The 25,664-nt window shown below is 44.9% G+C and overlaps 1 protein-coding gene across 2 annotated transcripts in view; it reads right to left on the minus strand.

The window, feature by feature from the left end:
• The window catches only part of pag1 (phosphoprotein membrane anchor with glycosphingolipid microdomains 1), a 284,245-nt gene that overhangs the window by 187,147 nt on the left and 71,434 nt on the right, over positions 1-25,664 (minus strand). The window contains exon 2 of one of the 2 annotated variants that reach the window (XM_038809687.1): positions 19,833-19,912. The exons of the other annotated variant lie outside the window; for it this stretch is intronic. The gene's annotated coding sequence lies outside the window, so the exon portion shown is untranslated. The remainder of the gene's footprint in view (positions 1-19,832; positions 19,913-25,664) is intronic. 2 annotated transcript variants of the gene reach the window in all.

Below are 25,664 nucleotides of genomic sequence, written 5' to 3' on the forward strand. Positions count from 1 at the left end.
TCCTGAGATCCTAACTCCCTATATTCTGCTTTTAGGACCACTCCCCTTTTTAAAATCTATGTTGTTTGTACCGATGTGTACCACGACCAGTGGCTGTTCACCCTCCCCCTCCGGAATGTCCTGGAACTGGTTAGCCGAGTGAGATTGACTTGTATCTGGCCCGTGAAATGGCCTATTCAATTCAAGGGCAATTAGGGATGGACAACAAATGCTGGCCCAGCCAGCAATGCCCATGTCCTATGAATTAATTTTTACAATGTGCCATGCCAGGTACATCCTTGCAACAGATGCAAACAGTCTTTTTAAAAAATCCAGTTATTGACAGAAATCCTTAATATTAAGCAATCTGTTCATCTGCAAGCTTCCTTTACCATTGGGCAATTAGACTCTGATTCACCTTGCCCACAAATTAAACTTTAGAAATTTAAAGGAAATAGCTTTACTTTAGAAAGGAAATTAATGGTGCCCTATGGTTTAATGGCCCTAGTGGGGCCGTTTAGCTCACTTGGCTAGACAGCTCGTTTGTGATGCAGTGCCAGCAGCGTGGGTTGAATTCCCGTACTGCCTGAAGGCCCCACCTTCTCAACCATGCCCCTCGCCTGAGGTGTGGTGATCCTCAGGTTAAATCACCACCCTCTCCCCCTCAAAGGGAACAGCAGCCTAAGGCCATCTGGGACTATGGCGACTTTACCGTACTTACTTGCAAAACAACAAGTGGTTTAGCCATGAGCTTAAAAGGGATATATGCCACTCAGGTCTTTTCTTTCAAGAGGTGCAGATAATGGCAGAACAAAATAGTGTGGCCAACCATGGAGGACAAGGATGTGATCAAGAGCAATTTTGTCATGAGGAGATCCCAACAGATTTGGTCATTTTCTCGGATAATGTACCACGTGTCACGGAAGAATACCACTGTTATTTTATCAAATTATATTGTATGCTGTTTATCTTGAAATGGCCTTATGTTTACTTTTTGTCCAGCTAACAGTCATACCTGATTAATCTTGCAAATAACACACATTTAAGACATTCTTTCCTGTCAATGTGATTTATTTGCGGCTTTAATTGAAAGATACAGCTGTATGCTTCGGATATCCACACTTAATCATATATACTCTGCTAATGTATGGCAAAATGAAGGAAATCATGAAATATGGCTTCATGGTCAGATTTATTTACTTTAAAGTAGATCAAAAACAATTAAGGTAACCAGAAAAGGCACATAACTATGAATATTTTACAGACAGTAATTGAATTCTTACCCATTTTGAATTCAAACCAAGTTTTGAATATATACAAACAAAATAAAATCATGTCAGCATACCCAAGATGCAAAATATTTGAATATCTTTTTTATTGCAATAACTTTGATAGGATTTGACTCAAGAAATAACAGCAAGGCTCTTTTGTTTTGTTTGACAACAGGTAGATGTTGAAGTGAATTTTTTGGGGTCTCGTTCTACTACAGTGTTTGCACAGAATACGTTACTAATATTTGGAGATGCCTGTAATAATATGCCAAGGTGTATAAATGACATTGTGGATCAAAAAGTAAAGGGCATTAATGCGGACCAACTGGCGGGTGTGTTTGTGGACATCTCCAACCTCTCCCTACTCCGTTCCCAGGTTCCCACCTGCTTCAAGACGACCATCATCATACCGGTTACAAAGAAGAACCAGACAACATGCAAAAACGACTACCGTCTGGTGGCCCTGACAGCCATCATTATGAAGTGCTTCGAGAGGTTGGTAATGAGACACATCAACACCATACTCCCAGAATGCCTTGATCCACTGCAATTCGCATACCACCACAACCGGTCCAGATGCCATCTCCCTGGCCCTACACTCATCCCTGGAGCATCTCGATAACAAGGACTCCTACGTTAGACTCCTATTCATTGACTACAGCTTCGCCTCCAACACCCAGCCAAACACATATCAAAACTCCAAAAATTAGGACTTGGCTCCTCCCTCTGCTACTGGATCTTCAGCTTCCTGACCCACAGACCACAATCAGCAAGGATAAACAGCAACACCTCCACAATAGTCCTCAATACCGGGTCCCACTAATATACTCCCTATATAAACCACTGTGTTGCAAAATGTGGCTTCAACTACATCTACAAGCTTGCTGATGGCACAACTGTAGTGGGTCGGATCTCAAACAACGATGAGTCAGAATACAGGAGGGAGATCGAGAACCTCGTGGCATGCTGTAATGACAATAATCTCTCCCTCAATGTCAGCAAAACTAAGGAGCTGGTCATTGACTTCAGGAAGCAAAGTATCGTACACAGTGTGTCTGTATCAATGGCGCAGAGGTGGAAATAGTTGACAGCTTCAAATTCCTAGGTGTGCACATCACCAACAATCTGTTCTGGTCCATCCACGTCAACGCTGTGACCAAGAAAGCACCCCGGCGCCTATACTTTCTATGGAAACTAAGGAAATTTGGCATGAACACATTGACTGTTACCAATTTTTACAGATGCACCATAGAAAGCATCCTTTCTGGCTGCATCACAGCCTGGTATGGCAACAGTTCGGCCAAAGACCCCAAGAAACTTCAAAGTCATGAGCGCAGCCCAGTCCATCACACAAACACACCTCCCATCCAATGACTCTGTCTATACCTCCGGCTGCCTTGGGAAAGTGGGAAGCATAATCAAAGATCCCTCCTACCCGGGGTATTCCCTCTTCCAACCTCTTCCATCGGGCAGAAGGTACAAAAGTCTAACATGCACTAATGGGTTCAAAAACAGTTTCTTCCCCGCTGTTACTAGACACCCTCTTATGGACTGAACTGATCTCTCCACACATCCTCTCTACTGGACAGTCCTACTCTGTATGCTTCATCCGATGTCTGTGTCTATGTATTTACATTTTATATTTATCATACGTCCTATATTTTTTCATGTATGGAACGATCTGCCTAGCCTGTACACAGAACAATACTTTCACTGTACTTCGGTACACGAGACAATAAATCCAAGCCAATCCAACATATTTTTAAATTGTATGGAGATATTAAAATAATTTGGTAATTCATAAATATATTACTCTATTCAAAAGGGAGAAAAGGAAAACTTGATCTATGGTCACCCAGTTTAATACAATTATCAATAAGGGACAAATTCCTGGAATCCAAAATTGGGATAAAATTAGTGAACTTTAAAGTTACATGGATTAATCAAACCCAATCAGCATGAATATGTTGGGCGGGGTTACTGGGTTATGGGGATAGGGTGGAGGTGTTGACCTTGGTAGGGTGCTCTTCCAAGAGCCGGTGCAGACTCGATGGGCCGAATGGCCTCCTTCTGCACTATAAATTCTATGAAAATCTATGATTAATTTAGGACAAGGTTCGGCACATCGTGGGCTGAAGGGCCTGTTCTGTGCTGTATTTTTCTATGTTCCATGTTCTATGAATTTGATTAGGGTAAATCATTTTTGAAGAAATTATCAATTAGACAAATGGAATGAAGCAGATTTGCATAAATCAATTTTCAGAAGGCATATAAAGTATACACAAAAATGGGACTTGTTCTAAAATTCAGATGTATGGTATGAAAAAATGTACCAACATGGATACCAAGTTAGAAAAACAGAAAATTCCAGAAACACTCAGCAGGTTAGGCAGCATCTTTGGAGAGAAACAGTATTAATGAATGGGATGTAACCAGCCCCCAGCTGGCAAGATTGGGGGGGGTTGGTATAATGCTGGTGAGCGAGGGAGGGATGGCTCCCCATGCAGTCACTCTGCCGAGAGATTTCCCGGTGGTGGGAATGGTGGCTGCTCAGCTGCTGGCCAAACAGAGACGAGTAGCCAATCTGAATGATTGATAGCCCAATGAAGGGTGGTTTTTTTTTCCAGTGGCAGAGTGGTCCCTTGTTACATCAGGAGGCAGTCACCTGAATGGGAATGGTCATCAAAGCCGGAGCCTCCATGACAGACGGATATGGCTTTTGGCAAACTTGACCCCTCAAAGGCTGCAACTGGAGGCGTTTCTGCTCCATTCTGTAGGCCTTGCCTGCTTGGCCATGTAGAAATTTATTTAATGCTTACCTTTCCAAGGGTACCTAAAAGGATGGTTACCTTGCATGTTCCCTGCTGTCTTAGAAACAGCCACCTCTTGTTGCCAATTTTGTTAAGTGTGCTTTACACTTAATTGCTCTGTTTTATAACCTTTGCTCTAGAGTCGCCAGGTATCTTTATGATACCACCACGAGGTTCAAGTTCAAGTGCTGATCAATAACTCAATACACCAGTTAGTAAGGTTCAAATCAAAACACATTTATTATATACACAGTCAAGCGCTACTCATGCATAAAATACTACAGAACTAGACTATTTCTAACACTAAAGGCCAATACTTAGCTTTGGAAAAGGGACCCACTAGGTCAGGGAACAATGGCCTCTCGTTCGATCCTGAGTCTGCAGGCTTCCAGCTGGTATGGACTAAGGGTTAGGAGCGCCTATCTCGTAGCGTGCGTTGACTGGACACTTACTTGTTGGTGCAGCTGCTAGGCAAGCCCATCCGAGTTGAGAGTCACGGTCGAGTTCTTTGAGAGCTGCCAAAAAGGCCGAATTGAACTTGGGGACTCTAATTTTGAGCGGGCCCCGTACCTGGTTCCAATTGATTGGACCATGTTCCTAATCAATTGGTTTGATTTCCCCAATACTGGGGCTATTCCCTGATCGCTGGGCGGTTCCCAAGTGTCCGTTGGCTTCTTTTGTTTTGGCTCCTGCTGGCGCCGAGGAGTCTGGCTTTGCCTCGATTATCTCAACTGTTGCTATTGTTCCCGGGGATCGCTCATCAATATGCAGATGATCGTCAGTTTCAGGCTGTCTGGTTTTCTGCAACTTCGAATATACAGGAAACTTTGCATTCTGCTTGCTTCCCTGTACCTGTCCATTTTTCCCTGCGTTCTTAGCGAATCTCCTTTTTAAAGTCGGGAAGTGGCCAACCCAGGTGGCTACATTCTCGCATTAGCACTGCTGAGGCTCCAGGGCTGCTGGCCCTCGTGCGAGGAGCGTGTTCCAGCAGCATGGGCTAACTCCTAGCCTACTGGCTTTTCTTTACCTCCTCTTTGCAATATCATGGCGGAAATTCTGCCTCTTGCCCAAACGTGCGAGTAACCTGAAAACCATTGCAACGAAGGGACCGCCACCGTTCGACAAAATCTCACAACCTTTCAGTCCAAATGATGAAAGGTCATTGACCTGAAGCATCAACTATTTCTCTCGCGATAGATGCTGCAAAGTAAATCCATCATTTTCTGTTTTTGTTTCAGATTTCCAGCATCAGTATTGCTTTTGTATAGATATTGAGCTGTTTGGCAGATCTATGCAAATTGTCAGATATCGGGGTGGCAGTGTTTAGTACTGGGACTACGGCGCTGAGGACCCGGGTTTGAATCCCGGCCCTGGGTCACTGTCCATGTGGAATTTGCACATTCTCCCCGTGTCTGCGTGGGTTTCATCCCCACAACACAAGGATGTGCAAGTTAGGTGGATTGGCCACGCTAAATTGTCCCTTAATTGGGGAAAAAAAATAATTGGGTACTCTAAATCTATTTTTAAAAAATTGTCAGATGGGTACACCACTTCCAATCTTATTCCTAAGTCATTAGTACTGGATTCCCATTTGTTCTTGGCATATATAGATGATTTGGACTGGAGAACTGAAACACAGTGTTGAGATGCTTAAGATACAGGGCTTACAGGTTCACTTTTCACTCAGTATTATTACTCTCACCTGAATCAGAAGGTTGGGGACTAAAACTTCTTTCAAGGATTTGAGCACATACAACATACTGAAATTACAATGGCTGCACTTGAAAAATATTCAACTAGTTGTAAAATACCTTGGTTGTGAAAAATGCTTTATAAACACGAGCCTTTCTTTTCTTTAATCTGGGCTGATACTTCACTGACAAATTGCCATCTTGCAGAACAGACATTAAACATTGGCTAGCTTTCTGATCTCATGCAGACATAAAAGGATCCTGTAACAGAAGTCGAAGAACAGCTGAAATGTTCCCCTGGTGTCTTGACTAGCATTTATTTCTCAAACATTATCAAAAAACTACTTAACTGGTCATTTATCTTAGTGCTCCTTATGGAACTTTTCTGTTCACATATTAGCTGTCGCATTTCCTTACAACAGTATTTAAAAATACTTCATGAGTTGTAAACCACGTTCGGATATCCTAAGGCACTATATATAGATGCAAGTCATCTCACTTACACATGGGACTTATGCTACTGAGCATAGAAAAATAAGGGAAAATTTAATAGAAATTTCTAAAATTTTACATTTTTAAGGTGGCTATTTCCTCTGGTTATAAGTCAGTGACAAGTACTACGAGTGTGAGATATTATTCGACAGTTCTGTTTTAATATGTCACCATGGTCTTTATTATTGTCACAAGTAGGCTTACATTAACACTGCAATGAAGTTACTGTGAAAAGCCCCTAGTCGCCCCATTCTGGCGCCTGTTCGGGTACACAGAGGGAGAATTCAGAATGTGCAATTCACCTAACAAGCATGGGCGGGATTCTCCCAGCCCGTGGCCGGGCCGGAGAATCTCCGCACCCGGACCACGCCGCCCTGACGCTGGCACGCGATTCGCTGCAGAGCAGAGAATCGGCGCCAATGTTTGGCGCAGTGCCAGTCGCGGCCGGGCCGCCGATTCTCTGGCCTTTTGGGTCAAGCGGCCGCTCTAAAAAGGCAGACTCACGCCGGCGCCGTCCACACCTGGTCGCAGCCGGCGGGAACTCTGCACGCATGGTCGAAGGGCGGCCTGCGGGGGGGTGGGGGGCTCCGATCCCGTGTGGTGTCTCCGATGGGGCCTGGCCCGCGATCGGGGCCCACCGATCGGCGGGCCGGCCTCTCGCTCCCTGGGCCTATTTTCTTACGCGCCTGCCCCTGAACTCCCTTGCCATGTTGCGTCAGAGCCGGCACATTGAGGGAGGCCACTGCGCATGCGCGGTTGGTGCTGGCGTCACTGTGCATGCACGGGTCCCGTGGCATACAGTTCATGCTGGGATGTGAGGCTGGAACGGCATGAACCGCTCCAGCGCCGTGCTGGCCCCCTGTAGGGGCCAGAATCGGTACTCCCAGCGGCCCGTTCATGCCGTTGTGAAACGCGACGGCATTTCCGACGGCATGGAAACTCTGCTGCCAAATGGGAGAATCCTGCCCCATGTATTTCGGGATGTGCAGGAGGAAACCGGACCACCTGGAGGAAACCCACTCAGACACAGGGAGAATGTGCAGACTTCGCACAAACAGTGACCCAAGGTGGGAGTCGAACCTGGGACCCTGGCGCTGTGAATGAACAGTGCTAACACTTCGCTACGCCTTTAATTTAGGGTAATAAACTGTGTTCTTGATAGGGGGCCAATGGTGAGATCATACAAATTCTCCCCTGGGCAGCACAGTGGCAAGCACTGCTGCCTCACAGCACCAGGGATCTGGGTTTAATTCCGGCCTGGCATGGCTGTCTGTGTGGAGTTTGTACTTTCTCCCAGTGTCTGCGCGAGTTTCCTTTAGGTGCTCCGGTTTCCTCCCATAGTCCAAAGATGTGCAGGTTAGGTGGATTGGCCATGCTAAATTGTCCCATTAGTGTACAAAAAGATGTATAGGTTAGATTAATGGGTTAAAGGAATAGGGTGGGAAGGGAGCTTGGATACAGTGCTCTTTCAGAGGGCTGGTGTAGACTCAATGGGCCTAGTGGCCTCCTTCTGCATTGTAGGGGTTCTATGATTTTGAGACATGCTCATGTGATCTGTAACTGAAAACAATAGAAAAAGCAAGCAACAGTTTTCAGACTTTGACTCCAAAGAGGGGCAGATGTTTTTCTGCCTGCAAATGAAGCGGAAATGGGTGTTACTGTGAAAGTCAGAGGAAAATATTTCTGTGGGTATACGTGTGCTAGCCACCAGGCAGCATACTGGTGAGAACTGGTTCTGTGCTGTAATAAATTGTGCACATGTAAGTGTTATGGGCCAGGGTCTACAGAACCCCAAAGTGTATCATGGACCCACAACTTTTAATAGATTGTGGTTATGGGGAACACTTTACAGGTGTGGTGCAACAGAGAGCTACAGTACTTTGAAATTAAAACAATGTTCAAGTGAAATGTTGCTTCGCCTGACAGGAGTGCTTGGGGCCTTGAACAGTGAGGAGGGCTGAAGTAAGGGAGCAGGTGTTGCACTTTCTGCAATTGCAAGGAAAGGTGCAGTAGGAACGGCATGGGAGTTGATGTGATGGAGGAGTAGACCAGAGCATCATGTGGGAGCAGTCCCTGTGGAATAACAAACATGGGGGTGAGGGGAAGCTGCATTTCATGGTGGCATCATGTTGGAGTTGATGGAAATGGCAGAGGATGATCCTTTGCAGAGACTGGTGGGATGGAATGTGTTTGGGACGCTCAGTGAATCACTGGTTGCGGGGAGTGGGGGAGAGAGTGAGAGAGAGAGAAGGAAAAAAGACTTGTTAAAGAAAAACGCACACATGTCAGAAGCACCATTTTCGAGGGTGGCATCATCAGAACAGATGCAACGGAGGCAGAGAAACTGACAGGTTGGAATGGAGTCCTCACAAGAAGAAGGTGTAAGGAGTTTAAGTCGAGGTAGCTGTGGGAATCAACGGATTTGTAATGAATATTGGTGCTCAATCTATCAATCAGAAATGGAGACATAGAGGTCAAGGAAGGGAAGTGTCAGAGATGGACCATGTGAAGGTAAGATAGGAGTGGAAATAGGAAGCAAAATTGATTTTAAAAATTTCAGGTCCAAATGAAGTGGCACCAATGAAGTCATCGATATAGCAGAAAAAGAGTTGCAGAATCAGACTCAAGTGGGATTGGATCAAGGAGCTTTCCACAAAAAGACAGGCATAACTTTCAAACGACAGTGGAAGACTTGCAGCAGCGAGAACGGAGCCTACTGAAAAACTGGGAGGAGCTTGGAACTTAATCTTCAAGGTTTCACATCTGCTGGGACCATGGCATTAAATAAAAATGTGGTAGAAAGTACTTTAGCTGAATCATTTAATGGGGAAGTACCTTTCATTTTCAATTTAGTTTGATGTATTAGTTGCTTGTTAATTAGTGGAGTTTTGGCTATGTTTTGTTTGGTCTTTTAGTTAATCTGTTATAATAAAAGTATTTTTTAATAATTGTGAAATCTTGTCCTGCGATTCTCTCTGTTGCTCATTGCAAAATTAATTTTAAAAAGTAATCTGTCTCTGCAGGGATGTAGCACAAGAATCACAAATTTAAAAATTGGCACCAAGGGCAGAATTTTGTTCAGGTAAAGGGAGGTGGGTGTGTGAGTGCATGTGGGGTGTTACATCCCCTGAAATTTGATGGGTCAGGATCCTGCCGTCATCATCCTTCCCTCTTAGAGTTTCTGCAGACTGGGATTGAAGGTGGGGGGAATCCTTGGATCTGTCGGGTGAGTAATTAAGGTACTTAAATTGCCAATTAATAACTGTTTAACCCTCAATTCAGGATTTAGCAACCAGGGCACTTGCTTCCCAGCCTGTCAGCAATGTGCCTGGGTCGCCAAGGAGAGTGCTCAAAAGAAAGAGCTTCTTCAATGATATGGACAAGCTGGGAGGCCTTTAATCAGTCAAATTCAAGAGCTCGAGCCATGACGATTCTGAGGCTGCTGCTTGAAGCACTTTTCTCAGAAAGTGCTGTCACTTTTTGACAGGTCGTTGCTAACTTCACCTACCTTCCATTGCACACATTTTCAGTTGCATTTCCCTGCTGTTTGCCTTCATCACCACAGTCTGTGCAACTCCAACTTCCATCACCGCTGAGAAAAATAAAATGGTCGAAGCAATGCTGCCATCAAAAGAACCAGCAAGAGCAACAACTAGCAGCAGCACCGTCAGCAGCTGTCTTAGTCTCATGCCCCTCCTCAAAGCAGATGGTCCATGTCAGCTGGAAGGAGAGAAGACTCCCAACACAAGGCCTACAAGGAAGAGGATGTAACACCCCACATGCACCCACACCCACCTTTTTTTACCTGAACAAAATTCTGCCCTTGGTGTCAATGGAAATGATCTTTCCTAGCATCTGGTCGAACAATTTTTCATTTAAAGGTGCAATTCTTTCTCATATATTCAAATATATTATTTAAAAACACTTACACGAGTATTAGTAAGGATAGCCAATTGAGCACATTAATACAGTATAGAACCACAAATAACTGGAAACCTTGAAAGATGACTATGCAGAATCACAGAATTGTTAGTGCAGGAGGCCATTCAGCCCATCGTGTCTACACCTGCTCTACAGTGAATGTTTTCTTTAATGCCATTTCCCTGTCTTCTCGCTGTAATCCTGCACATTGTTCCTTTTCAAATAACCACCCATCACCTAATTCCTTTTTGAATTCTTGATCAAACCTTCCTCCACCACACTTTCAGACAGCGCATTCAAGACACACCTGCTGTGTGATAAAGTTTATTCTCATATCACTTTTGTTAATTACTTTAAATCTGTGCCCTCTCATTTTTGATCATTGCACAAATATAAAGATTTTCACAGGAAAATATTCTGGATTGGTGCTACAGGGCCCCCGCACCAAATTCATGTCAAAAAGGAAGGGGAAAGGAATGAAGAAACTCAAAGTAGACAATTCTTTGGTGGACTTGGAGGCCTCAGGGAACCCCTGGCGCCATGGGTTTGGTTCCAATTTCTGGTTTTGATTGGGGGGGGGGGGGTTTTGATTGGAGAGGGGGGGGGGGGGGGGAGACAGGACCGGGGTCAGTTGGCTGACAGTTGATCTAGTATTTTCTTTCTGTCTTTCTGAAGGTGGGGTTGGCGACCATATTGGGAGGACCTTTGAAGATTTATTTAGCTGTCCCCGACAGTGGGGGAGATAGACCCCCAATTCGGTTGCTCACCTGGAATGTAAGGGAGTTGGGTGGGAGTTGGGTGGTCCAGTGACGAGGTCGTGAATTTTTCCCCTCTGAAGATCTCAAGCACAGATGTGATATTTCGGGAGAAGATCCATTTGCGGGTGAGGCATCAGACCAGACTCAGGAGCGGGTGGGTGGGGCATATATTTCACTCAGGCTTCGATGGGATTAATAAGTAGGTACCCCTGTCGACCACCAGGATTGTGGTGGATCCTAATGGTAGGTACGTGGTATTTAGTGGGTCTCTGGCAGGTACCTTGGTAGTCATGGTAAATGTGTATGTCCCCAACTGGGATGATGCAGCATTTATTAGGATTAGACTCGCCTCAATCACTGATATGGAACACACCAGTTGGTATCGAGAGGGGACTTTAAGTGTGCGCTGGAACCTAAAATGGATCGGTCCAGGCACAAGTCTCTGGCTCTCTCGGGGGTGGCAAAGCTTCTTTGGGCCTTCATGGAGCAATGTGGGGAGTGGAGCCGTGGAGATCTTAACACCCATACAACAAGTAGTTTTCATTTTTTCACATGTACATGAGGTCTATTCAAGGATATACTATTTCTTGTTGGGTAGGTCACTGCTTCCGGGCGTCACAGTGAAGAATATTTGGCGATAGTAATTTCTGACCATGCTCCACATTTTGGGGAGCTGGAGACGGACCCCATCCAGTGGGCACCATGGAGGTTCGATGTGGCACTACTAGTGGAGAAGGGGTTCTGTGAGCGCATGTCTGTGGCCATTGAGGAATACATCAGGTTTAATAGAAATGGATAGGTCTCTCCCTCTGTGCACTGGGAGGCACTTAAGCTGGTGGTAAGAGGAGATGTAATCTCTGATAAAGTGCACTTAGACAGGACAGTGAGAGCAAAGTGACAGCGGTTGGTAAGGGCGATCCTGGAAACAGATCGTTGCTACTCAGAGGACTCTACTCTGGAGTTGCTGGCATCTGGGAAGCAGATGCAAATGCAGTTTGACCTGGTTTCCATGAGGGAGGCGGTGGACCAGCTGCTGCGCTCAAGGGGTATAGTATATGAGCATGGGGAGAAGACAGGCAGTCTGCTGGCACACCAGCTGAGGCAGCAGGTGACTTTCCGGGAGATTGTACAGATCAGGGACTGGGGTGGCAGCTTGGTAGCCGCATCAAGGGAAGCCAAAGTGGCATTTAAACATTTCTGTAGGGATCTTTATAGGTCAGAGCCCCCAGAAAGGATGTCGGACATGGCAGAGTTCTTGGATGGGTTGGCGTTCCCGGTGGTAGAGGGGGAAAGTAGGGAGGAGTGGGAGGCCCGGTTAGGCTCGGAGGAACGACAGACGACTGGGCTGTTGCAAACGGGTAAGGCTCCATACCCTGATGGGTATCTCATTGAGTTCTATAAGAGGTTTTCAGACCAACTGGTGCCATCAATGGTAGATATGGGCAGCACGGTAGCACAGTGGTTAATACTGTTGCTTCACAGAGCCAGGGTCCCAGATTCAATTCCCGGCTTGGGTCACTGTTTGTGCGGAGTCTGCATGTTCTCCCCATGTTGGCGTGGGTTTCCTGCGGGTACTCCGGTTTCTTCCCACATCCCGAAATACGTGATTATTAGGTGAATTGGACATTCTGAATTCTCCCTGTGTACCTGAACAGGCGCCAGAGTGTGGCAACTAGAGGATTTTCATAATAACCTCATTGCAGTGTTAACGTAAGCCTACTTGTGACAATAAAGATTATTATAAAGAAAGATTATAACGATGCTTTAGTTTGGGGTTCCCTGCCTGACACACTTTCGCAGGTCGCCTTCTCCCTCATTTTGAATAATGATAAAGACCCAGGGAGTGTGGTGCATACAGGCCCATTTTGTTGCTTAATATGGATGCCAAATTATTGGCTAAGGTGCTAGCTTTGTGTTTAGAGCCATGTGCCCCAGGTATAGCTGCAGAGGACCAGGCATGTTTTGTGAAGGGGCAGCAACTGTCAGCTAATATATGGAAGGTTCTGAACTTTGTCCTTTTCCCTTCTCCGGTCCCTCAGCCAGAGGTTATTATGTCGATGGATGGGAAGAAGACATTCGACAGGGTGGAGTGGGAGTACCTTTTTGAGATGCTTGGAAGATTTAGACTTGGCAGAGGGTTGGTGCAGACTCGATGGCCGAATGGCCCATCGTCACTGCTCCTGTTCGCCCAGGCGATAGAATCTCTGGCTATAGCACAGAGGACTTCAGAGAGATGGAGGGGGATATGCCAGGTGGGGTTGTGTGGGGTGGGGGACATAGGGTGTCTCTATACGTTGACGACCTGCTCTTTTATGTTACGGACCAGGTCTCCTCCATGAACGAGATCATGAAGCTACTGAGGGGTTTTGGCTCCTTTTTAGGCTATAAGTTAAACCTGGAAAAAAGAGTGAATGGTTTCCAGTTAATCCCTCGGGGAGAAGAGCCAATCTGGTCTTTTCGCCTTGCCAGAGTTAGCTTCCGGTATCTGTGTATTCAAGTGGCTCGTGATTGACCTCGGCATCGTAAGTTAAATTATAGAAGCCTGGTAGGTAGGGTGAGATCCGAGTGGATAGGTGGATAGTCCCTGGCGGGTCGAGTCCAGACGATCAAGATGAATATTCCGCCACGGTTCTCATTTCTGTTTCAGTGCCTGTCTGCTCCTTGCTAAATTGTGCTTTGCGAGGGTGAACAAGCTAATGAATTCATTCATATGGACAGGTAAGGCACAAGAATTTGTAGGGTGTCCCTTCAGAGGGACCAGCAGTATGGGGGCTGGGCGTTACCCAACTTTCTCCTTTGTTATTGGGGGGGTCAATGTGGAGGTGCTGGATTGGTACAGGGAGTCAGATACCATGGACGCAATTCACCGATCATGGGACTAAGTGTCCGCGCCATCGTGAACGCCGTCGCTTTTCACGACGGTGTGAAACGGGCGCGGGCAATAGGGATTCTGGCCCCGCAGGGGGGCCAGCACAGCGCTGGCGCAGTTCACACCGCTCCAGCCTTGCATCCTGGCGCGGACTGGGGGCGGGGCCAACCTGTGCATGCGCAGTGGCGAAGCGGCAGCTGACGCATGCACGATAGACTCACGGAACATTGAGCGGGGGCTCTGGGGCCGGAAGCGGAACAAAGTAGGCCCGGGGGTGGGGGAGCCCCGATCGCAGGCCAGACCCCATCGGTGGCCCCTACCCCAGTGAAGGAGCGCTTTTGCCCGCCCCACAAGCCCCCCCCCCCACCAAGTTCCCGCCGGCAGCGACCAGGAATGAATGGCGCCGGCGGGACTCTGCCGTTTCTGTGCGGCCGCTCGGCCCATCCGGGCCAGAGAATCGGCGGTCCGGCAGCGGACAGTGCTGAGTGCCATGTAATTGTTTGGCCCCTATATAAGGGAACAATTTGTTTGCACCATCAGGTTTGGCTGCGACTTTCAAGGTCAGCACGGTAGCATGGTGGTTAGCATAAATGCTTCACAGCTCCAGGGTCCCAGGTTCGATTCCCACCTGGGTCACTGTCTGTGTGGAGTCTGCACGTCCTCCCAGTGTGTGCGTGGGTTTCCTCCGGGTGCTCCGCTTTCCTCCCACAGTCCAAAGATGTGCGGGTTAGGTGGATTGGCCATGCTAAATTGCCCATAGTGTCCTGGGGGGGGGGGGGGGTTGTTGGGTTACGGGTATAGGGTGGATACGTGGGTTTGAGTGGGGTGATCATTGCTCGGCACAACATCGAGGGCCGAAGGGCCTGTTCTGTGCTGTACTGTTCTATGTCTGGGAAGGGAAGGGCTAGAGTGCATAAGGGACCGGTTTATGGAGGGATAGTTTGCCAGCTGGGAGGGGTTTTTGGCACAATTACAATTAACAGGGGCACACTTGTTCCGATACTTTCAGTTGTGCGACTTGGTTCTTGGAGAGCTTGCCTACTTATCCTGTGGTACCACAACCCTCCCTGCTGAGGGAACCTTATTGTTGGTGGGGTCTGGAGGGGGAGCATCACAAGTATTTATGGACTGATCATTTCAGTGGAATTGCGCTGCTGGATCAGGTGAGGGCAAAATGGGAGGAGTTGGGGCCTATGCTAGGTGAGGATATGTGGAATGAGGACCTTTGTATGGTGAATTCCACCTTCTCCTGCACACAGCTCAGCCTAATCCAGCTTAAGGTGATATACAGGGCTCATCTGATTAAAACTGAATGAGCGGGTTTTCTCCGGGTGCCCCAGTTTCTTCCCATAGTCCAAAGATGTGCAGGTTAGGTGGATTGGCCATGCTAAATGCCCTTAATGTCCAAAAGAAAATGTCAGGTGGGGTTACTGGGTGATGGGGATATGGTAGATGCATAGGCCAAGGTGGATGCATAAGTTAAGGTACTCTTTCCAAGGGAGGTGCAGACTCAATGGGCCAAATGGCCTTCTTCTGCACTGTAAACTGTAAATTCTATGAGCGGGTTTTATGCCAAAGTGGAGGACAGGTGTGAGCGGGTGCTCTTCCCACTAATCACACCTACATGTTCTGGTTGTGTCCAAAGATGGTAAGCTTTTGGATCTCCTTCTTTAGCCCCATGTCAGCGATTCTGAACATTGATCTGGGGCCTTGTCCGTTGCTGCCCATTTTCAGGGTATCGGACTCGCAGAGGCTGCAGACAGGGGTGAAGGTGGAGGATCTTGCCGTTGCCTCGCTGATAGACCGTTCTGCAAAAATGGAGAACTTCTGCTCCGCCTAGTGCCTCAGCCCGGTTGGGTGACCTTATGGGGTTATTATGCCACGATCCAGTACAACATTAAGGGGTGGGTGGAGGGGTCCTACCTGAGGTGGCGGCCATTTATCTCATCCTTAAAGAATTAATTACGATTAGCTGTTGGGGAGGGGGGGGGGGGGGGTAGGATATAGTTGTGGGGCTAGGGGGGTTAATAGGGTGGTTTAATGTTGATTATTTTTGTGTTATTAGTATAACTAAAGTATCATGTATGAGCAGTTTTCTGAGCTGTCTTGAATTTGAGGCTATGTTTTTATCTATGAAAATGTTTTAATAATATATCTAATTTTTAGAACATTGAACTCTGGGAAATTACACTTCAAACCTTCCTCTAGACCGAAAAATGTTCATTGATGTTCTCGGTTTGGATTTGAGAACTGAAACACGGTGCTGAGACGCTCAAGATACAGGGCTTCCAAGTTCAGCTTTAACTGAGTGGTATCACTCTCACCCGAATCAGTATGTTGTGGATTAAAAATACATTCAATGATTTGAGCACATACAACCCACTAAAATTACTCCCCTTTCACTGTGACCTGGGTAGCATCTTCTTCCTTGGTAAAGACAAATGCAAAGTATTTATTCAATAGCTCAGCCATGTGCCCCCTGCCTCCATATCTAAATCCCATGTTTAGTCCCTAATCAGCCCCCCTCCTCATTTTACCATGCATCTGGTAATCAGTCTTCAACTGCCCAGTGATCTACACTAATGGCTCAAATTGCAAATAATGTGTCATTATCTACTTTAACTCCAATTGGATGAATAATAATTGGATGCAATGAACTTAATCCTTGATAAGCTCTGGGCTGGCTAATGCAAAAATACTAAAATAACCCATTAACCAAGAATGATAAAATGAAGTATTTGTGTCTCTGTTAGATTATCTACTGGCTCCATCACTGTTGACAATATGTGCACAAGATTACAATCAATTATTGCGAGCTGCTTTCTACAAACTGGATAGAATTCACACATCAGTCTGGTTATTATTGGAGCGTTGCTATGCCTGGTCTTATTGATCCCTGTACTGGTATAACACAGACAAACCAGCCTATATTGCAAATTATTGAACGTAGATCATCCATAATACATTATAGTTTCCCTGTCATTAGCTGCAAACCGAAAATGTGTTAAAGGTTTTTGAACTTCCACATCCAATAGTAACATCCAATTATCAGCCACCTTAAGGCTACTGTTAATATCAAAGCACACTTCTAAAATTCAGTTGCCGCCTGATCTCCGAATGTTCATTTTAAAGCTACTCTATCAATCAGTTCTTTTTTTATTGGGACCATTTGAAAAGTAACTCTCGGAGCGAATTAGATCTTAATTGTGTAAAGTTCACAATCAATGAAATTAAGTTGGAACTAAAGCAAATGAGGTACGGCATTTACAGAACTATATAAAATGAAACATACCATTTGTGCTTGTGTAAGACCTTTGTTATATGCCCAGTTTCAGTCTGCTCAAGTGAAAGGTGATATTGAGATTCTGGAAAAAGTGTCAAAATTGCTTTGTTCAACATATAATCCTATTCACAAATTATTTCAATTAAATTAGTTGGAGGGACCAAAGGGTTCTGATCCTATGCTACGCAAGGCTAGAACCAAGTTAGATATTCCCTTTCCAGAGAATCATTGAGCTTTGGAAAAGATCAGAGCGAACAAAAGATAGGTGCTAAGTAATATGAGTCATGATCAAAGCAATCTCCTTAACAGTTTCTGTCACTTAGCGGAATTGGAGAGGAATTTGTGCTGTCAAAATAAATGAGCCAACACAATTATTTCAGGGATAAATTTGATAGAAACACCTGAAAAGAATCACAATGGACTCACAATATGATGCTTTTAACAATTCTGTAGCAGCGATTGAACCATAGGTAGAAATGCCCGAATGTTGGTTAATCCAACAGTAGAGTACTCAAAAATAATAGGTAATAACTTATCAGAAAATAACCTACCAATTCACCAATCAGAATGTACAAATTCTGAGTGTTGTGAAGCAACATATTGCTGCTGGCAGTTGTGTGTGTGTGTGTGTGTGTGTGGGGGGGGGGGGGGGGGGGGGGGGGGGGTAGGAAAGAGAGAGAGAGATGCAGTGAATGACCCCCCAGTATGCAACTAAGAGCATGACAGAAAACAGACTCTATCCATGACAAGTATTGGACTCAAGCAAGGAAGAAATTGCATCGCTTCAGAAGAATACAAAAGGTAAGGCACATTTGCTATCGCATAGTGACCGCACAAAACACACAAATATGTAATGGAAGACAACAAACATTTTATCTCTAAATAAGTTATATTCACAAGAAATATTAGCAACAGTTCAGCAAGGAATGCATTTGAAATGAAAATTATGGGTTATACAAATTGCATTATACATGGCATACTGAGGAGAATGCATAGCAGGAAGCAAATTTAATCAGCCGAATCAGCCATCACTACTGTCATGAAATTCAAATCTTGTATATAATCGAAAAGAATAATGTGAAACAGGTGAAGGATCTCCATTATATAAAAGCCACTGGAGTCACTACAAGCAATTTGTTTGTTTGAGAGGAAAGCTTAACGACTTGTGGAGACCATAGCATGCTACTCACATATTTTGAGTTGCATGATGTGTTATATGAGCATACCAATACACAATCTTTTTTAAAATCTATTCTCAGGGTGTGGGTTTCACTGTCAAGGCGAGCATTCATTGCCTTTCCCTGGTTGCTTAGGAGGTGGGCCTTTTTGAATTACTGTAGGCCATGTGGTGCTCCTGCAGCACTTCAGGTACGGAGCTCCTGGAATTTAACTCAGCAACAATAAAGGTCCAAGGATTGTGTGCAACTTACAGGAAAACTTTAAGGTAATGCACCTGTTTTTTTAGATGGTGGGGATTACTGGTTTGAGAGTTGCTTTCAAAGAAGCCTTGGTGGCTTGTGTCGATACACCCTATAGGTAGTACACAATGTGAGCAGACTACACCGATGGTGAATGTGGTAAGGCGGTCGATGTGATACTATATAAATAAGACAGCTTTACCTGAGATGATGTTGAGCTTCTGGAGTGTTGTTGAAGCTGCACCAGTCAAGTAGAGAGAGTATCCCATCACACTCCTGACTTGAGCCTTGTAAGTGGGGCTGACTATTTGGGGAGATGGGAAGTGGGCCACTTGTGACAGAAGTCACAGCCTTTAACCTGCTCTGGTGACTTATGTTGCCCACAGAAAGCATGCCAAATCCAAATCTGTCAATTATCACCCTGATAAGCAAAAAAAGTGATAACAGGAGACAAATAAAACTGTACAAGGCTCACCTCTTGAGATTGCTGTGGTTTGTGAAGCTTACTAACTCCCAAGTCTAAGGCAAAATACCTTTTGATTTTACTGTGCTGCTGTAGAGTATTGCACTTTATTCTCATTAATGATCTAATGAATTATTTTTTTAAAGTCTTCCTGCTGGGCATTTTTCATAAATGTTCAATAGTCTATTTTTGGAGAAATGCTCGGAACACTAATAATCAGATGAATACTCTTCAGCATTTTCTGTCTACATTCTATCTTTTAAACTCTTGCCATATTTTCATACAATTAGAAAATAAAGACATTTCTCACCATACAAAGGAAATTCTAATTGCTTTTTTGGAGGCCTTTTTGTATTTTTTTCAAAAGCTTCAATGTATTTAGTGGCCACGACATCCATATAGATAAAAACAAACTCCTCTGCCCAACAGCATTCATTATACCCACCAGTCCAAACAAAAAGATCAGATAAAATGTAAACGGGATCTCAGCTTCTCATGTTTCAGCTGTTGGACATGGATCCTAATCAATTTCAATATTTTAATATTTGCTGTGCATCTCAAATTAAAAGATTTTATTCAATTAACACTCAACCAAAATTTGGATCATTAATGACTAGAAAGAATTGTTGAAATTGCATCTAGCCCAAGAATGTGTAATTGCAGAAGTAAAAAGTTGTAAATAAAACCATTTAATTTTCTCCTTCCTCAGTGATAGCACAGATGATTAAAACAAATTACAATGCCAATTCTTCTATCAATCAAATAAATTAGCAAAATAGTTAGTCATGCTACCTGCATTGTAATCTTGCTCTACATTACCAATTAATAGAGAATACAAAATGGCAACATAATCTTATACGGTTCACATCAGACATACCTTGTGCTTCTGTTAACAGATGACAGCAGTAATATGTAGTCTTTCCTCCTGATGCAAAGCCATGCCTTCCTGTTCACTCTCTGTAGGTTTAAGAGACACTGCAATGATTCATCTCCTCTATCCCCAACACTATCAGTTTAAATGGTTTTACAGCTGCATGTTTCAATCGGTAGGAGCTGAACAAACACTAACCCTGTAATGAAAGGATTGGATCAATTGCACTGGGCCTTCTGACAGCCCAGAATTGCTTTTCCTGATGTTCGTCCACAGACAGTTTTAATAATTGCAACTCAAATATGTTGCTGAAATGCCAACCGAGTAGCATAGCAATGAATCAAAACACTAGCCGCTGCCCTCCTCAATTTTCATCAAATTATTAAATTTGGGGGCAGCACTGTGGCGCAGTGGGTAAGCCCTGCAGCCTCACGGCGCTGAGGTCGCAGGTTCGATCCCGGCTCTGGGTCACTGTCCGTGTGGAGTTTGCACATTCTCTCCGTGTCTGCGTGGGTTTCGTCCCCACAACCCAAAGATGTGCAGGCTCGGTGGATTGGCCATGTTAAATTGCCCTTTAATTGGAAAAATGAATTGGATACTCAAAAAAAAAAAATTTTTTTAATTATTACATTTATTAGAGGGCATAAAATGAAATAGATAAATTATATTTCTAAACAGTAACACAGAACTAATAATGCATGCATATGTGCACTCACACAAAGGTACATTCTAATTATATATTATTTAGATCTTTAAAGCAACAAATATACTTGGGATCATCAATGTTAGAACTCAGAAACTGACTCTTAAAATCTGTGTGGGTTTCTCTTCCATGAGGCACCAGGTTTAAGTTCACTCTCCTTGATCCCAGGATCTTTTAATGTATCTCTTTTAAAAAAGATCATGTAGCTTCTAAAAAAAGATATTATGAACACAGCATCAAAAATGTTTTAGATGGGGATTTCCACATTAAAACCACTGCTGTTCACTACATTAGCTACCAGTCACATGTGGCTAATTGGAAATCCAATGTAGCTAATTGAATTTCAAACTAATAAATAAATAACAAGTTAGGGGCCTCACGATAGCATGGTGGTTAGCATCAATGCTTCACAGCTCCAGGGTCCCAGGTTCGATTCCCGGCTGGGTCACTGTCTGTGTGGAGTCTGCACGTCCTCCCCGTGTGTGCGTGGGTTTCCTCCGGGTGCTCCGGTTTCCTCCCACAGTCCAAAGATGTGCGGGTTAGGTGGATTGGCCATGCTAAAATTGCCCGTAGTGTAAGGTTAATGGGGGGATTGTTGGGTTACGGGTATACGGGTTACGTGGGTTTAAGTAGGGTGATCATTGCTCGGCACAACATCGAGGGCCGAAGGGCCTGTTCTGTGCTGTACTGTTCTATGTTCTAAAAGACACCATTGTACGATAATGATCTCAATACCAATGTACATACCGCAGGAATTCCCCCTCCCCATCCCTGTTTTAGTCAGTAAAACGGCAAGATGATTTACTGGAAGGAGGTTAGAGTAGGGCAAGTCAAGGACAGTAGTGGGAGGTTGTGCGTAGAGTCCGAGGAGATAGGAGAGGTGCTAAATGAGTATTTGTCGTCAGTATTCACACAGGAAAAAGACAAAGTTGTCGAGGAGAATACTGAGATACAGGCTACTAGACTAGAAGGGCTTGACGTTCATAAGGAGGAGGTGTTAGCGATTCTGGAAAGTGTGAAAATAGGTAAGACCCGTGGGCCGGATGGGATTTATCCTAGGATTCTCTGGGAAGCTAGGGAGGAGATTGCCGAGCCTTTGGCTTTGATCTTTAAGTCATCTTTGTCTACAGGAATAGTGCCAGAGGACTGGACGATAGCAAATGTTGCCCCGTTGTACAAGAAGGGGAGTAGAGATAACACCGGTAACTATAGACCAGTGAGCCTTACTTCTGTTGTGGGAAAAGTCTTGGAAAGGTTTATAAGAGATAGGATGTATAATCATCTGGAAAGGAATAATTTGATTAGAGATAGTCAACATGGTTTTGTGAAGGGTAGGTCGTGCCTCACAAACCTCATTGAGTTCTTCGAGAAGGTGACCAAACAGGTGGATGAGGGTAAAGCAGTTGATGTGGTGTATATGGATTTCAGTAAAGCGTTTGATAAGGTTCCCCACGGTAGGCTATTGCAGAAAATACAGAGGCATGGGATTCAGGGTGATTTAGCAATTTGGATCAGAAATTGGCTAGCTGATAGAAGACAAAGAGTGGTGGTTGATGGGAAATGCTCTGACTGGTGTCCAGTTACTAGTGGTGTGCCACAAGGATCTGTTTTGGGGCCGTTGCTGTTTGTCATTTTTATAAATGACCTGGAGGAGGGCGTAGAAGGATGGGTGAGTAAATTTGCAGATGACACTAAAGTCGGTGGAGTTGTGGACAGTGCAGAAGGATGTTACAAGTTACAGAGGGACATAGATAAGCTGCAGAGCTGGGCTGACAGGTGGCAAATGGAGTTTAATGCAGAAAAGTGTGAGGTGATTCATTTTGGAAGGAATAACAGGAAGGCAGAGTACTGGGCTAATGGTAAGATACTTGGTAGTGTGGACGAGCAGAGAGATCTCGGTGTCCATGTCCATAGATCCCTGAAAGTTGCCACCCAGGTTGAGAGGGTTGTTAAGAAGGCGTACGGTGAGTTAGTTTTTATTGGTAGAGGAATTGAGTTTCGGAGCCATGAGGTCATGTTGCAGTTGTACAAAACCCTGGTGCGGCCGCATTTGGAGTATTGTGTGCAGCTCTGGTCACCACATTATAGGAAGGATGTGGAAGCATTGGAAAGGGTACAGAGGAGATTTACAAGAATGTTGCCTGGTATGGAGGGAAGATCATATGAGGAAAGGCTGAAGGACTTGAGGTTGTTTTCGTTAGAGAGAAGAAGGTTAAGAGGTGACTTAATTGAGGCATACAAGATGATCAGAGGATTAGACAGGGTGGACATCGAGAGCCTTTTTCCTTGGATGGTGATGTCCAGCACGAGGGGACATAGCTTTAAATTGAGGGGAGATAGATATAGGACAGATGTCAGAGGTAGGTTCTTTACTCAGAGAGTAGTAAGGGCGTGGAATGCCCTGCCTGCAACAGTAGTGGACTCGCCAACACTAAACGCATTCAAATGGTCATTGGATAGGCATATGGACGATAAGGGAATAGTATAGAGGGACTTTAGAAGGGTTTCACAGGTCGGTGCAACATCGAGGGCCGAAGGGCCTGTACTGCGCTGTAATGTTCTATGTTCTATGTTTTTGGGTGATGTGTTGGGCAGACTGGGTTGATGTGGACTGCACTTGATGCAGTAGAGCGAGAGACAGACCTCCAACACTTGATAAGCTGCAATACGATTTTATTTAACGTCTTAAATACTATACATGTTCAATTGTGGGTTGACACTATTCTGACTTGACTGGAGACCTATGTACTAGCCTGACCAGACTTTCTAGCTACCGCATGGTGTTTGCACTGGCTAGCTCACGAACTCTGACTGTCTCAGAGGCTGGGTCCCGAGAGAACGGGAAACCTAGTGCCCGCTGGCCTTATAGCGGTAGTGTCCTGTCTGGTGATTGGCTGCTAAGTTCTGTGTGCTTACTGGTCATCCTGTGTGTTAATCACTGCCTGTCTGGACTCCATTATATACATAGATGTATATTATGACATAGGGTAATTTCTAAAGTGGTGAATGTGAAACTGGACCCGGGCTCCCGGGTGACCATATTCGGGGTGTCGGACCAGCCAGGGTTGGAAACGGGTGCGGAGGCAGATGATGTAGTATTCGCCTCGTTGATCGCCCGAAGGCGGATTCTGATGGGTTGGAGAGCAACCTCTCCACCCTGTGCCCCGGTGTGGCGGGGGGACCTGTTGGAATCTTGAGAAGGTTAAGTTTGAACTGAGGGGAAGGATGGAGGGGTTCTAGAATTCATGGGTATTATTCATTATGCACTTTCAAGAACTGGATAACATCGAACATTAGTTGGGGGGGGTGGTGTATTAATGATGACTATGGGTGATTCCTGATTCCTTTTTGCCATTTGTTTATGTGAACATGCGGGCTAATGTTTGGGGTTTGGTGGAAGGATGGGATTGTTGTTATTGATATGGGGATTGACATATTTGTTATTGATTACTGTTTATTGTTGGTGGGTGTCAATTTGGGAGAAAATGTGAAAAAGGAGAATAAATAATATTTTTTTAAAAACGGCAAGATGAAAAATGGTGTGCAAGTGTTTTTTGATCATTATGCATGCTTTACTGCCTTGGTTGCACTTATGCTGAATTGTTGTGGAATATGAGTGACAACCTTGGCACAGAAGCACCTGCAGTATGGACCGTATGGATCACAGGAGTAAGGGAGTGTCACTGCGGTCAGCTTGCCCAATTAGAATAACTGATTCACGTCAGAAACAAACATGTCCTGGCGACAATAAACAACTCTAAGAGGGCATGACATGGCAACGGATGGGCAACACCCAACTACATTCGAGACAGAGAGAGCAGGCTGGATCTTATGTCAATAGTTTCAACAAACACTTGAAGTTAAAATAACACTATTGCTGGACAAAAATCTAAAAGTTACACGATAATATATATGTTGCACCTGATCGTCTTCCTCTTTCATCTGCTGGCATGAACCCAAGTGTTTTGCACTGAATGGTATTTTTTGAGTAAATATTCATATGAAATGTGTTTACCGGTATTGTGTGTAAGGCATTTTTCATTAAAAGAACAGGTGCCAACCCCTGAGGGAGAGGAGTGGAGTTGGAGGAACTACCATTTAAAATAACCCAGATCAAGTTCAGTTACCTGGGGATCCAAGTGCCCAACACCTGGAGGAGGCTCCACAAATGGAACCTCTCCAGCCTGGTGGAGAACGTGAAGAGGGACCTGTAAAAAGATGGGACCCATTCCCTCTTTCGCTAGCTGGAAGGGTACAGGCGGTCAAAATGAATGTGCTGCCTAGGTTTCTCTTCATATTTAGATTGCTCCCGATCTTCATCCTGTTATGGGCCAGGGCTTAGAAACTCCAAAGTGGTGGACAGCACGGTGACGCAGTGATTAGCACTGCTGCCTCATGGCGCCGAGGTCCCAGGTGCAATCCCGGCTCTGGGTCACTGTCCATGTGGAGTTTGCACATTCTCCCAGTGTTAGCGTGGGTTTCGCCCCCACAACCCAAACATGTGCAGGCTAGGTGGATTGGCCATGCTAAATTGTCCCTTAATTGGAAAAAATGAATTGGGTACCCTAAATTTATTTTTTAAAAAAGAAGAAAAATAAAAGAAACTGCAAAGTGTATTATGACGTTCACCTGACCTATAACCTTTATATTGAATTTGGCTGGCATGAGCACAAAAGCCTTCTCTTAAGGTGTGATTCATCAGACTTCTTAGGCATTTTAATCAAAACAAGGTTATTCTAAGAATGCAGTTAACATGTATATATATTTTTAAAAAACAGCAAGAATTTCCTATTAATTACAAACATAAAGACAACACACCAGCTACAATAATCTATGTATATAACACTTAATGAATTTCCCCTTAGCTGGGAGGAATAGAAAAGGGGGGGGAGTGGGGGGGGGGGGGGGGGGGTTAGGGATAGCCGCCCAGAGACAGGAGAGCTAGAGAAGAATAGGGAAGGAAGGAGGAGGGAGGAAGGCCATCTACTGGAAGGAGCATAGGCCTCTCCTACATGGGGAGAAACAAGCAGGCCCACCCCATTTCAAAGACCTAAAGACCAAGGGGGAAGGGAGACTTTCCCTTCCCCTGCCTCCAATGGAATGAAGGTTACAGACAAATGAGTGGGGACCCCAAA

This window comes from Scyliorhinus canicula, chromosome 10 (assembly GCF_902713615.1).
Source record: "Scyliorhinus canicula chromosome 10, sScyCan1.1, whole genome shotgun sequence".
Taxonomy (NCBI): Eukaryota; Metazoa; Chordata; class Chondrichthyes; order Carcharhiniformes; family Scyliorhinidae; genus Scyliorhinus; species Scyliorhinus canicula.